Raw genomic sequence first — 15,854 nt, 5'->3', positions numbered from 1 at the left:
ATTTTCTGTTTAGGGTGCTTTTCTTAAGAAGTTGTCTCTGTTCTATTTTCTACCATCAACAGCATAGATTGAAGATGTATTTGTTTGTGTCTTATGTTATCCCTGAAAAGTTAACTACTATAAAAGTGGTTGTGTTTTTTATTTATTTATTTATTTATTTATTTAATTGTTGTTTTGAACAATCTCCAGTCTGCCCACACCTTTCTTGAAAAAAATTATTTCCTAAGTTGAAATGAAACCTGTACCTGTTGCACCTTTTTTTTAGTTGAAGCATTTTAAAGTGTCTGAAGCATTGTAGGTGACAGAAGGAAAAGATGGGAGAGGCAATCTCTTTTAATTCTGTAGATAATTCTGTATTTATCTCCAATAAATAATTGGGGTTTTAATCTGTTTATCTCTAAAAGATGATGTCAGCTACATGAAGAAAGAAGCATCTTATTAGATGGGAGAGTTAAAGGTGTTTTTGAGATCTAAATTTATTTTTTTTCTGGAAGTGAAATATAGATTTGCCATAATTTTGCAGACACCATACAATTGACGATTACTGCTAGGAATGAAGCTTCAATTTTGACTATATCAGTAAAACCTAAGAGATGGATGTAGGTGCCTAACAGCAGGATTTGGGATCTGGATTTTTAAATTTACTTTTCTTGGATAATTTTCAACTTTTCCTTCTACCAATGCTCATTTCCCCATAGTCTCTTAATGCCTTTTTCTATGGGGCCAGAAAGGTTCCCAAACACCTGCCATATCCTTTTCCTTGAGGTATTTCTGGCCCTTGATTGGCAGCAGCTTTTAAAATTGTTTGGCAGTCATGCTGCAAACTTACTGACCAATGCTAAATATCTCTACACTAACTCTGAAGGAGAAGTGTATCATGATTGCTGGACAATCTGTGCTTAAATTGATAGTGACCTAAGACAGACGAGAGCATTCAGTCTGAATACTGGGCCATTTTAAAGATACAGTATGGAGCAGAGAACATGAATGGTCCCTCTTTTTCTTTTCTCCTCTTTGTTACATAAGGCTCATGTATTTACTATCCCAAAGGATGCCTTGGCCACAGGTTCTCATTTTGAGACCATAGGTTTCTGATGTTCAGCCCCAAATGTCAAGAATGCTGTTGGATTATTTTTTCCTTGCTAAATTTCATCTAAATGGAATTAATATTCTTACTTTCCAGTAATACCTTTCACCCCTCCCAATTTATTTTCATCAATATTGTGTTTATACTGACTTTTACAAAGTTCAGATCTGTCCAGTTATTTCAGTTATCAGCAGTATGTTATTCATCAGTTCAACTGTAAGTATATGGTGCAATCAAAACCTTGGAATTTATCCTAAATGTCATGTTGCATCCTTGGGCTCATTCACAGAAATGAATTGAAAACAGATTTAGTTGTGATCATGATTCTTGTTCTTGAATCATAATATAACCCTCAAAAGATCATCTGATCCAACCTTTCATGCATAAGGAAGCGTAGATGGGATTATAAAATACCCTGTGCAATGGCATCTTGAAAGCCTGCAGTGAAGAGGACCCCACCACATCCCAGGATATTGTTGCCTGGAGTGGAGGATTGTTCTCAGTGCAAAAAATTTATTTCCTAAGTTGAAATGAAACCTGTACCTGTTGCACCTTTTCTTCTCACTTTCTTTGTAAAGAGAAAGCTATGCTGTGTTTCTAACATCCTTTAAATATTGAAAGACTCTGATGAGGTTCCCACTGAGTTTCCTCTTCTCCAGGGAGATGAGACCTGAACCCTTCAATCTTTCTTTACAGACCAGTTTCTCCTGCACTTTGGTCATCTTCATGGCTCTGCTTTTGAGCTATCTCCAGTCTGCCCACATCTTTCTTGAATGGGCCAGAACTGAGCACAGCACTCCAGATGTGGCATGACAAGTGCTAAGATTAGGATGACCATGTCTGTTTCTCCACTAATAATGCCCCTGTAGATGCAGCCCAGGATCTGATTTGCCTTTTTTACCCCTACCCAGCTGACTTATGTTCAGCTTGTTGTCCACCAGGACCCCCAGAATGGTGGCTGTGGCTCCCCAGCCACACGGGTCCCAGTTGGTACTGGGCTCTTTGGTTATCCTGACCCAGGTGCGGGAGTTTGCTCTTGCTTTGGTTAGACTTCATGCAGTTCTGTTCTTCCTAGCCTGCTGCATTACTCTCAGCCTGACCAGATCTCTCTGTGAGATGGCTCTCTCTTCTGATGTGTCCACTTCAACACACAGTCTAGCATCATCATCATACCTATGGGGGTGATTTCAATCCCATCGTTCCAGTCATTAAGGAAGATGGTGAAGATGTTAAACAGTGTGGTACCCACTTTTGATCCATGGGGATCATATGATAGACTGCCAACATGAGAAAAAATCCTGTATTATTTTTCAGCCTATACTTCTAGAAGTCCATACCTAGCTGAGTTGGTGCTGTTTTCTTTCTGAATTTTCTTTCAGTTATTGGCTGGACAGAAGTATTGATGTAAGATTGAGATTAAGGAAATGTCATGTGATGTCCCAATAAATCTCTGTAAAGAAAGTGGGTATTTTGATTGGCTGTTGTATTGTCTTACTTTATTTTCAGAACCACATGAGGATGCAAGCTCAAATAATGCCAATTCTTGGGCCAAATCTTTCAGTTGGAAGAGAAATGGGGAGTCCCTCTGCTCTCCTTTCTCTCCCACATGTCCTGTGCGCCGAGGAGGGCCTAGGAGAGGGACTTTAAGGGCCTGCAAAGCTTTTGAACAAGTGGACAAGTGACATCCTCAGAAGCAGTCAGGCACCATGGCAGTGTATGTGGGAGAGATGGTGAGGAGCACTGAAACACTCCAGAGATGCTTCTGCTTTTTGTATGAAGAGGCCTCACAAACAGAATATTGGTTATCTGCTTGTAACTGGGAGGCAGTGCTGCTCATGTGGTAGGTCATTCTGGGGCATGATTTTCCTGTCAATTAAGGGGTGTAAAAAACTAATTCATTCCCTCTCTCCTGCAGAATCATAGAATAGTTTAAGTTGGAAAGATCCTTGAGAGGTCCTCTAATATCACTAAGTCCACCACTAAACCCTGTACATCAGTGCCCCATCCACACATCTTTTAAATACTTTCAGGGATGATGACTCTACCACTTCCTTGGACAGCCTGTTCCTGTTCCTGACAACCCTTCTGGCAAAGAAATTTTTCCTAATATCACATTTAAAATTCCTCTGGTGCAACTTGAGGCCATTTCTCCTTGTCCTGTCACTTGTTACTTGGGTGAAGAGACCAATCCCTGCGTGGCTCCACCTTTCCTTCAGGGAGTTGTGCAGAGTGACAACACCACCCCTGAGCCTCCTTTCTTCTAAACAATCCCTGCTCCCTCAGCTGCTCCTCATCAGATTTGTTCCCCAGACTCAATGCACTTTGAAAAGATATGCAGGAGCCTTCTCTTTTCCCATTGAGCTGCCCCAGCTCTCTCAGGCTCTCCTTACCTGAGGGATACTCTGGTTCTGCAACCATCTAAATGGCCTTGCACTGCGCACTTTCTTCACTATGTCCATCTTCCTTTTGTGCTGGGGGGGGCAGAACTGGACACAGAACTTCCAATGTGATCTCAAGGTCCCTCACTTGACCAGCTGGGGATGCTTTTCCTAATTTCCTGACCCATAAGGATGTAGGTCTTCTTTGCTCTTAGGGTGTATTAGAATTGTTCTTTCATACTTGAAAAGCAGGAAGGCCTGCCCAGTAGTCAGTTTTATGACCAGCTGTTGAGAAAGCTGTTCCATGGAGTTGAAAGCAAATTCTGCTACATGAGCTGATTTTCAAATGCTCTAGGGCTTATGCTCTTTCATCTTGCTGTCAGGACATTCTACACAGCACAGAAAGACGCTCAGCAAGCAGAATATAAGCCCCAGGTGGCAAGGCCTGAAAAATGAGTTAAACATAACTTTATGAAATAGCTCTAATGGCCATGGCAAATAGTACCCTTATGTTTGGTTTTTTTCACTTACTTACTTACTCCTTAATTTTCTTTTTTAAATTTTACTTTTACTTACTGTCAATGAGACAAAATGCAAAGAAAGAGAACCATATATGTGGAATCAGATTGCTTTTCCTGGCAATTAATAAACTTAGAATTCTTCTCTATAACTGAGCCATGCCCACACAGATACATCATCATTACTTATTTTGCATCTTTCCATCACCAATAGGAAATATAAAAGTGCTACTCTATGAATGCCTCTGTTCTCACACACTTCTCTGTGAGTGGAAGTATAAGTCTTCTAACCTTGCTACTTGGGAAGAGTAAAAGGTGCTCTAAAATAAGATAATAAAAAAAAGTAGCAGAATAAAGCATACTAAAATTTTCCATTCTTAAAATTTTTTGCACTTTTTAAAGAGGCAACATCCCGAAGATGATTACTGGGGCCCTTTGAAACACCACTGATGGAATATGGGCATTCTGCAGTTTCAGAGCACCACTGCCAAGTTAAACTTTAGAGAAACTTCACTTACACATGTAACCATTTTGCTTCTGTTAATTTTTTCAAACTAGTATAATACATGGTGTTTCCTCACCATGAAAAGATCACAGCAAGATTTTAGGAGGCTTTTGGAAAAAAAAAATTGACCAGAGGATTTTATAAAATGAACAAAGATTTCACTTTTTATAGATAACCTGTAGCTGCAGCCACTGTAACTCAAGATATAGCCAATCTCTTTTCTGTTTCTCTGTGGTAATTAAGACATGCAGGAAATAAAAAATTCTCAAATCTCATCCTAGTTAAATTACTGCATAGCAGGAAGGTTGTAGTAGAATTTTTAATATATGTTTTAATATAAATAATATTTAATATAAAAAAGAATGGGAAAACTGAGAAAAATTAAGGGGAAAAATAACATGTAGGAGAAAAAAATGTAGTGGACTGTCATAACAAAAGATCTGACAAAAAATTATAAATAATTCTTGCTCGTGAAGTTATGGTTGTGTAAGAATTTGATTTGTCCTAATATGTTGCAGCTTTCTCTGAGCAACCAAGAGCATGATGCCATCATACGGAAATGTGCCTAAATACTGAGCCTTTTCTTCAAAAGCTTTTGAAAAAAGTTTGTGTTAAAGTATTATAAAAACAATTGGGGCTTTACTTGTGAACTGACTGAGTAATCTTAAAATATCATCCTTTAACTCAGTTCTCAGATCAGAGGGACTGACTTAAGATCTGTGCTTGGAAGATATGAAGTGCCCACCATGGAAAAAGCCTTAGAGAGCACCAGCCAAGGAAGGGGTAAACCAGACAATAGCAGGATTTAGATTAAGCTGTCAGCTTACTGCTGACAGCATATGGGAAATAGTTTGATATTAATAACATCAAGCTGAAACACCACCTTCAGCAAACCATGGTCTGCTCTTAGTTTCAGAGTTTAAGTTATAGAATATAGACTGTCTATGGACAAAACCAGATGATTTAGACTTTAAACCTGAGAAGAATTTTCTCCTTCAGTGGCCTCTGATGAATTAAAGGACCGTGGAAGCTCAGTTCTAAGGAAATGCTGATTGCTATAACCTGCATGTTTGCATTTTAAGGAGAAGCCTGAGAGAGTCCATGCCAGACCCATTCTTCCTTATCCGTGAGCTATGGAAAAAAGTGCCACATTGTTTCTAGGTTCAGTTTTCTTCAGTGTTAAGGGAAGATGGACTGATGAAAGTGGGAATAGAGAATTGGTTACAGATTACTATGAATGGACAGGTTTTGGAGATCACAACTTGGATGTAAAAGTCTTTAAAGACTAAATGGTTTCCCTGACACTAAGAACCATGTTTGTGGAAGAAAAATATCACCAAGCATCACCAATTTAATATAGATCATGTGTGTTGTGTTTATATTTTAGTCAGATTAGCCAGAGGACATAGTGAGCATTTATGCTTCCTCCATGCCAATTTTATGCTGTCTTTGAGAAAACACTGATTGCATACAGCATATTATTTGAAAAGACCTTGAACAAATATGAAATAGCAGATTGTGCTAGAAGAGTGCAGTATTTTTAATTCTCTATTAGCAGGCTGAAATTTGGATTTGTAGTGTTCTAAAACTAATGTGTGAGCAGATGCAGGTTAGCAGATGGAGCTGAGGGACAGAGGACACATGTTGGGATATTTGGCAGCTTAAGCCTAGCAATAAAAATATTTATTTATTTATTTATTATCCATGAATATAAAGTTATTTGAAAAAATCTTTGGAAACCCTGTTGCACACAGAGCACTGAAAACCAGGATAACAATACAAGGTTGCACTTAAAAAAAATCTTTATTTCAACATGAACTCTTTTCCTATCTCTAAAAGCCTACTTATCCTGAGTATATAACTAAGGCAGGAAATCCCAAAGAAAATTATATAATAATAATAAAATCAATTGAGTTATTTCAAAGAGCAGTTCTTGCTATTATCTGTCTCTTTCAAGTCTTAGATTCTTTGTGACTCAACCTCGTTTCTCAGCTTCTGATTTGTCTGATTCTTGCCTGACATTCCAATGCATCAGAGTATGCATCAAATACCAATGTTAACTTTAGCTATACTTTATGTAAGAAAGGATCTTTTTGTAGGAGCTGTACAGAAGCTTGGCAGGAGCTCAGACATAATATCCACAGCTCCAAAAAGAGGCTCAGTCTTAATACTGCCAAGTCCTTGAGGCAGAAATATTGTCCTCATTTGTGACCACCCAAGAGGGGCAGAGGCTTCTTCTGTGCTGGAAGTGATGTGAGTTTGCCTCTAGGAGTATTAGTCCATGTCATAGATTGTCTAGGAAGATGAACTTAATGAATATCTAATAAGCTTAATGTTTTCTTATCTGGAGTATGTTTAATGCCATGTACCTGGCCATATGTGGGCACAGAAGTGCAGGAACTGTGGTCTTGCTGTAGTGTTCTTCAATAGTTTCAGTTTATGTTCCTGAATCTTCAGTTAGTTTCTCCCTTGTCCTGATGTCCTCATAACAAACAAACAGACAAACAAACAAACATATAAAACCCCCCCAAAATTCCATATTTTACAGGAAGAGCAAGAGAAAGAAATCTTTTAATTTTTAAAGAATGCACCATCTCTTATTGAATCCTAAAATGAAGAAAAAAGTAATTCTAATTAAAATTAGCTGAGTTACTGAAAATTATGATTTTTTTTTTGTTTGCCTTGTTTTTCATTAATAGTTCTCTCAAACTATGAATCGTTGTGCAGCTCAGGAGGATCTGGTCAGTGCTCAGTGAGCCCACTTTCTGCTCCCTCTAACAGGTAGCCCGGCAGCTTGGTCAAGGATGACCGTCAGAAAGAAGCTACAATTCTCACAATCATGCAAGAAGGACAAGGAGCTGGTGACATATTATAAGACAGAGGACAGCAGCTAAGGACAACAGGCGATGGTCAACATGAGGGAAGTTTGAAAGGAAAGGATGCAACAGTGGGTAGAAGTCTCAGAAGAATTTAGGACCCTTAAGCAGATCCTCTGCAGGTAACACTAAACTAATTAATGCTTAATGTCCTGTATAGTTTATTTGTTATGGTTTCATTTATCGCTTAGCAGTTTTAAAGCATTTAATTAGTTGTTTGCTACATCATTAGACTTCACGTCAAATGACCACCTACAGAAATTAAATATGAGCTTCATTTTACACTTCTGATGCATTAGTAAAAGTGGTGTCACTACAAGGCATGATCTCTTTGCAATGATTACATGTCCTTCAAAAGATAGCTTGAAGTCTCCAAACCTTTGCCAGATACCTTCAGGAGATAAAAGATAAGTTTTAAAAATAGGCACAAAGCTAATTAAGAGTTAAGTGCTGTGGGAGTAAAAGGTCAGTTCTGCCTTCAAAAGTTTAATAGCAGTACACACATGGCTGGTTATTGTGTCTCTAGATCATATGGGTAACCTCAGTCAGTCTGAAGATTAAAATACAGGGGTCCAGTATGGCCAGGTGCCAAGTTTTTGTCTGTGCAGAATGTGTCCTGCACAGACACATGATCCCTGTGTCTGTGAGTGAGCAAGGAGCAGAAGTGCCCCAGGTCTGGGTGACTGCTGCTGCAGCAGCACATGAGGGCTGCTGCTTAGCGAGCTTTGCAACTGCTTGGGTGGCAAAAGAGAAGGCCCAAAATGGGTCACTGGTGAGAACCAGCCACATTTTTGGAAACCAGTACTAAAGTGAATGAGAGTATTCACTGTGGGCATAAAATAGCACATAAAAGGCGCAAAGATAAAATGCAGTAGAAGGTGCAAAACAACACATATGGTTGTTAAGCCTTGGTACCTTTAAAGATGACTGCGAACTCAGTTTTGAAGACAAAGGAGCTTTTTGCAGCTCTGTTTTTCACATGGATTTTACATAAAACATGTCTAAGCCTTATGTTAGTAATATTTAGCACAGACAATATTTAATGTTTACCAGTATTTTGTCTTTTTTAATGAGCAAATTGTATTTTCAGAAAGCAATCTTTTATACAGGATTATAAAAGATTATAAAAATATATCCTGTGTTACAAGATACAGGATTAACATTGACCACATTTTAAGGCAAATTTGTTTAAGTCCTCATGTTTTTATTTTCTTCTTGTTCAGGTTGCCTACTGAATTACAGAATAGGTAGAAAATAAAAGATACCAGGAAAATAGTCCTCTCCAAAGCTTTATTTCTTTTTTTTTGCAAAGGTATTGAAAGGATTCTGCAAAGGCCCTGTCAAGTTCCCAATATATTGTACATAAGTCAATTAATAATTCTTCGTGCCCCCTGTGTTGCTTCTTCATGAACCCTCTGGTGCTCCTCAGGCAGTGGGAAAGGTGACAGTAAGTTCAGTTCAATAAAGTCTACAGCTCTTCTCTTTGCTTCACACTAAGGAAATTGAAAAACGTCTGTCTTTCAGACATGTGTCCTGGTTCCATTTCCTGTTGTCGTAGGATCTGCAGTGAGCACTTTCTATGTGAGTAATTCTGTCTTTTTGTATACTTTTGTTTTTAACATTACTGCTGTTACTATTCATTGTATTATCTCATTGCTGTTTCCAGAAAATTGTTCTTGTCTCAGCTCATGACCTTCACCTTTTATGTCCCCAACTCTCCTCTCTGGCCACATGTGATGCGGTGGGAATTGAAGAGGGGGAAGGGGGAGGGAGAGAGTAGAAGTTTGGTTTGGAAAATCTCAGTAGGAGAACTGAATTGGGAAGTTCTCCATTCCTAAATTATGGCACTTTGCAAAGAAAAACATTATTTTTAAAGGTATTTAAACTGTATTTAAAAATTCCAAGGAAAGTCACATTTTTTTAGAATGCCTATGGAACAGTTACTGCATAGGATTAACAACACACCAGTCAGACATGAACTGTTAAACTGAGTTTTATATTTCCTCTTAACCTTGACTGGGTTCCTTTGTAATTCATCAGTGATTAAATTTATTTCATATTTGCATAAAATTAGTAGAAGATCCAACACTGTTTCTACTTTGCCTTTCTATTTAATTTTTGAAATACAAAATATTTTTAATCTTGGTTATTTGTGAATGATTAAAAATAAAAATTAGCATCACCTGGCAAGTTGACTGTGAAAAGTCAAGTGTTCAATAAAGTATTTAACTAATCCAAGATAAACTAGTCAGGCTGCAATAAAGTTTTCAAATGCCCACAGAAAAGGGGAGAAAAACTCTGAGATGCTTACAATCAAAACAATTGAGTTTTTTTGAAAGTTCACTGAAAATTATTGGTCCTACATGTACCATATACACTAATGCTTTTCTTCTCTTGCCCTCATGTATGTGTCTGCAATCCCCATGAAATCCATGCACTGTGACACTTGTCCTTGCATCACTAATCATGTCATCAGCAGCACTGGGAGAATAGTCAGCAATTTCCCTCAAAGTCTGGATGGTTACATTGAGTTCATTAAGGTGAGATTTTGGGCAACTTGGACATTTCCTCTCTCCCTCAAATGCATTTCAACAACGTAAACAGCAGGTGTAGTGTTGGCTGTGAATGTGCACTTCAGGGATGTCCGGCAGTAATTATAGGCATTATAGGCAGTCAACTTTAGAATTTGCCTCTGGATACTTTAATTTCATCTTCCCAACTATGTCCTTTTTCTTTCCATCTTTTATCAATGTTACAGATTGCACACTGCAGGGCTCTTACCTGGGGGTGGCTGAATCCCATAGTGCTTGTGCTGCTCTTTCAGTGGTTCACATAGTGCTTGTGCTGCTCCTTCAGTAGATAGCTCTGTCAAAACCAGTTGTTCGCTCATCAAATCACATCTGTCTGCAACCCCTACTTCTTCTTTGGGGGATCGTTAAATGCCTTGGTGATGGTAACCTTTGAGGGCTGGGCACACCTGAGCATTAAGGAGATCTTCTGTGGTGCTGCTGAATAGCCTGTGCAGCTCAATGCATTCTTAAACTCATCAAAACACCTGAAAATGGCCTGCTGTTTTAAAACAGGAATCTGTTGCTTGAGCTCTGGCCTTTCAGTTGTATGGGCACTAGCACAGCGTTTGAAAACAGAATACATAGTTCTGTTTTAATGTAACACAGTTACATTAAATATGTAACTATGGACCACATGCATTTGTAGTAAATATAAATAGTATCAGGGACTTGAATTCTGAGCTGAAACTCATCCTAATTAATATCTGATCACATCAAAGACATGTAAACACAGACTGTCATTTCTCCTTGACCATATGTTCAAGTGTTTGCATGTAGCATCCTGCCCTGCTTTCATATGCCCATCTCAATATCTCTGAGTTTGTGTTGGTGCTCATATTTGTGGTGGCATTCTCAAATCCTCCACCCCTTTTCCATCTCCAGCTATTCTTCCCCTGGTTGTCTACAGTCCCTGTGAACTGTCTGTGGACATACCATCCATAGCAACTCCCAAGCAGGTGCTTGGTGGTACAAAGGTGAGTTTGGCAATTTCAGCATGGCTGGATCATCTGACCTGCTCTACAAGCACAATTACCACTACGGTTCAATCACAGTCCGTGCTGTTCAGCAAGGGTCTCTATTGCATGCATTATGTAAGAACATTTCCCAGCTGAGCGCTTTCCAGTGAATTAAGATGTACTGTATAATCATAGCTAAATAATTCTAAATGTCTACTTTTCTGGGGGATATTTCATAATGAGTAAAAAAATGTACTTGATGAAACATGAGAAACATGTACAATGGTAATTTAAAACAAAACAGAGCCTTCTTCTGTGTGATTTATCACCCAAGACTTTTGTCTAGACTTTTTTACAGCGGAAACTTAAAACATTTATTATTTGAACCAGTCAAATTCTTGGTTTAGTACATTAATGATTTCCAGGCAAATTAAATATTAAAAGCAAACTCTGTGAAGTATAGCTTAAAATGTCTGAAGCTAAGATTTAAAAAGAGAGATCTTATCTGTGAGGTGTCTGTGTGGGTGTATGTGTGTGTGCATGTGCAAGCCTGCCAGTGCAAATGATTCAGGCTCATTTAGGAATGTGCAAAATATTAAGAACAAAGAAAGGGCTGAGGAAAGATTTGTCAGTAATGATAAAATCAGAGGGACATGTCTTCCTTTATATTTCGTGAAAGGAAATAATTAAAAATGGCAAGAACTGACCTCCAGCTTTCAGTCCAAACCTAAAGAATTAGACCTAAAATATCAGCACAAGGAAATGAAATTATAAAGAACTACAGCAGATGTTACAGAGCCTTTTGCAGAGTGCTGAATACTCCCCAGGCAGAGAAGAAGTCACATTAGAAGAAAATGAGATGAGATGGAGAGAAAGTAAGTCGTGTCTTGCAAAGTGGGTCCCTGTAGGCTGCTGTGCAAATGTAAGGCAGTAGATAAAAAACATGGTAATTTTGATCTCTCCTCTTTCTTGGAATAATTTATTTGTTTACTGAAATGAATTTTTGGCTCTTAATTCTTGTGAAATTTTAGTAGCAGAAATGCCTTTTAGTTCTTTTCAGACAAAGCCTTGAAAGGCCTTCAAGCAGAACTTCTTGCCTCAAAGCAATGTACAGCAGTTCTCAAAAGAGGTGTGTTGCCAGCTGCTGTCTTACATCAAAATGGTAGCATAATAAATATTCATTGGTAGACTGTTGCAGATCTGAGAATAAAGTGAGAATAAATTCTATTTGTGTTTAAAATGCCAAATTCTTTGTGTTAGTAAAAAAAATTGTTTCCTTTAGATTTATCTTTCTGTTTGCCCTTTGGTTCGTAGCACAATGATGTTGAAGTAGAACAGGTCTAACCTAGGGGTTAAAAGACTGGCAGCGCTCTGTGTTACTTTACTGTATATCCCTGAGTAAGTCATCTAGGCCTTGATTCTAGAAAATGCTTGCCAACAGTCTGAGCCAGAGCTGATATTTTAGAAAAGCAGTAATGCAGAGAGAGGATCTTCACTCTTATGCAGGCAAGCCTCAGAATGTCATCCTCAAATGATAGCTAGATTTAGGAAGCTTTTTTAACAGGAAATAACCCCAGTCAGTGCACTATGGCAGTGCACAGGCAAGGGAGATTTCTTCCTCTTTGATTGCAGTAATGTTATGTGTCCATTTCTTGGTCTTGGCCTTCGTAGGTGCCCATGTAGCAGCAAGCAGCTGAGAATTGGCAGGAAGGACTCCTTTGGACAATTCACTGAGGCCAGGAAATCCATGACAGTGTTTTGACGAGCAGTTTGAAATGGTATACATAGTAAGCTGTAAAAGAAAAATGTTAGCTCCAGCAGGATTAAAATAAACTGAGTTTGAGAAGATGGTATTTGTTTCAAGAGCTGGAGCCTTATAGAACTGTATGATTTGGATTACATATATAGTTCCCTCTCCTTAACATTGCTGCATGTCCATCTGTGTTATTCCTGATCTTCAGCACTGTGCTCTGCAGCAGTAGGAGGGCAGGACATTGTGCAGACTCTGCTGGTATTTATCCTGAAAATCAGTCAGGGATCTTGTGAATCAAAGTATCAGTTAATTGCTTCCAAAGATGGATGTACTCCCTCAAGCCTAGAAAAATACACCCTTTCTGTAAGCTACTTCAAACTGAAATGAAATGTCTTTCAGGTGTGATTGTGCCTGTTTTAAAGTCTGGACCCATGTGGAGGACAGATTCAACGGGAGCAGAGGAAGAACATGAGATGCAGCCCAACGAGAAATCTAGCATGTGGTGTGGGATCTCCTGTTTTTCCTGCAGTACACACATGTGTTACAGTTTCTTGTTGTCAACTGTAAACCTCTCAGAATGGCTGCCAGCAGGTAAAAACACAAATAACATGGTTCTAGTTTTGTATTTCCTTGCACTACCCCTGTTCAGAGATGGTGCCTGAGTGGTCAATGAAGAAATGTTCGGAGTCCTGGGGCTGTCTCTGTTTTTTCCTCACTAAGTTTGCTGTCTCAGCTGCAAGTCTATTTCCAAGAATCACAGAATATCCTGAGCTGGAATCACAACAACCATCAAGTCCAACTTTTGAGTTTCTTTATGCTAGCAATCTCAGAATGCTTCGTGTACTTCTTTATTTACTGATGGATTTCAAGGAAGATGGGGTGAGAGAGTTCAATTGGGATTCTAAGGGTGTTTGAAGTCTGTCCCTACTGTTGCTATAGATCTTGTGCTGTAGCCCAGAGATAATGCTGGCAAGGCAAGGCACAGGAGGGCAAGGAAAGGCAAGCTCTTATTCTCTGCTTTATCTCAATGCCCACTGCTGCTTTTATTTGTTCTTTTAAAAAATTAAGGTTTTTACCCACACCAAAATGAACTTTCTGCCTGAACCTTGTTATGATCCATGTCATATCAAACTTCCTGACACTAGGAAGGCCTGGAAATGAAAAGTCTCTTATTGCCTTTGCCTCTGTACACAGCTCTGTTTCATGGTCTTCCTTTACACTTCATCACCTGCAGTGTCAATATTTCAAGGAATATAATTAATGCCCCTGGTCAAAAATGTTCTTACTCTTTTCTGACTTAATATTTTCTCCATGTCTCCTCTATTGTTCAAACAGAGACGTCAGGAAGATGTTCAGGAATGATTCTGCTGTTTCCTAGCTGTCTGAGCCAACACAATAGAGCCAAGTCCTGTGAAGCATTCAGCATCATCAGTGTTTGAGTATGTGTATAGGAAACCTGTGTAAGGAGGCTGCCTAATGGATGGATACCTTTATAAATACATGCATGGCAAAACCCTGTCCTTCAAGAAAGACTCTGCCCTCCAGCATCTCATTTGGTTTCAGAAAGAAAATAAAAGAGTGAAAACCAAGTTGTTAGCTGACCATTTCACTTCCATTTGGGAAAACTCAAATGTTTAATTGTATGAAACACATTTGATGTACACTGGAGTTTTCCAGATTGCTTTGTGTATTGTTGTGAGACAGAGATGGTGACTCAGATGTTTTCTCTTTTTTTCCATTCTCTTCTGAAGCATTAGAAAATAGGATTGAAAAAATTCATATTACTTTTAAAAATTCATATTACTTTAAAAAACATATTCTTGTAAATACACAAAGTTTTAAAATCGAGAAAGTGGAAGAACAAACATTAAAAGAAATGTAAAGCAGAACATGAATGTATTGTGTATAATGGAATAATTATGGAACATAACCCTATAAGCCTACGCTAGAAATCAAAATGAGGTAAGAAGTGATTTGTTGTCTGGTGGTTTTCTGGACCTGTTCAGCATTTGTGTCAGAAGAAAATTCAACTGATGAAGTGCAACATAAGCATTAGGCATTACTTATTAGTTGGAAACTTTCAAAATCTATTTGTAAAACATAATCTGCATATTAAGGAGGTTAGTTTAAAGCTAGAAATATTCAAGTATGGAAAAAGTACCATTTCAGCTATTTTTACTTACAATCATTTTTCTTAGAATTGTTATATGAACATTGCTTAGAGATCTGTAATGCTAAACTAAAAGTTCAAATGTTTAACTAGTGATGTCATAATGAGTTTTCCATGAGAAGTTGAGTATATCAGAGTATATGTAGGTTTTCAAATTCCTGAGTTAATGTAGTCAGATCTTTTTTGAAGAAAGAGTCATGTCATCCACTCTTTTCTTTAGAGAAAACAAATATCTATGCTTAATATAGGCAACATTACTACTTCATTGAGATAAGGCACAGAAATATAATGTTATGGTGAGAATCCCTATGAATGCGCTGGGAAAAGATGTCAGAATGCCGCATTAACAAAGAGGGATGGTGGAATTATTGCTTGTAGTTCTCTGTATATTCCTTCGCATACCATCCTGCTCAGATAATCCTAACTCCATTGTTTACAGTGCTAGTAGTTGTAATATCTGTGCTGTGTCACAGCTTCTGCATATTCATAGGCCTGGAAATCCTTTTCAATCAGTGGAGGGACTGAGATGACATAGGAAGTGTTTTCCTACTGCTCGGGGGTGCATAGCCATTATTTACAGTTTCTCTGGAGTGATATGGCTTCTTTTTAAAAACATGAAGAATTTACTCAAAGGAGCTGCAGAAATAAAGAACACATGTAAATCTCAGCCCAAGATGTGTTAGTTACTATTGAGGGATTCAAAGTAAAGTGGATTAGCAAGCACTTAGTCGTAAACATGTGCCCAGGGCCTGAAAATTTTCAAATTTAAGGATGTATTTAGGGATTTTTACCCACATTAACAACAAATAAAGAAGAAGAAGATGGTTTTCAACAATACCCAGAATGTCTTAGAGGTGATTGTTCAAAGGTCTGTATTATCCTTGAAAACCATTTTTTTGAATGCCTTCCCATTTTATCAGCACAGATTTACTCCCTGTCAGAAGGCAACCTGAACATCTGGGATTGACAACAGGCAAGATTTGGATCAAGAGCTTCCTTTGCTCCTATAGGAAATATGGTGGCTCATGGCATACCTTCCCA

General features: G+C 38.3%; 1 protein-coding gene across 1 annotated transcript in view; it reads right to left on the bottom strand.

The window, feature by feature from the left end:
• Positions 1-4,225: 4,225 nt before the first annotated feature.
• CHSY3 (chondroitin sulfate synthase 3) overlaps positions 4,226-15,854 on the bottom strand; it is a 380,460-nt gene continuing 368,831 nt past the window's right edge. Inside the window, exon 4 of the mRNA XM_054286888.1 lies at positions 4,226-4,241. The gene's annotated coding sequence lies outside the window, so the exon portion shown is untranslated. The remainder of the gene's footprint in view (positions 4,242-15,854) is intronic.

The sequence above is a fragment of the Melozone crissalis genome, unplaced genomic scaffold (assembly GCF_028551555.1).
Source record: "Melozone crissalis strain CALT ecotype California unplaced genomic scaffold, PUWL_Pcris_2 ptg000005l_1, whole genome shotgun sequence".
Classification (NCBI taxonomy): Eukaryota; Metazoa; Chordata; class Aves; order Passeriformes; family Passerellidae; genus Melozone; species Melozone crissalis.
Note: the sequence above shows the minus strand (reverse complement) of the source record. Positions and strands in the feature narration are given on the sequence as shown.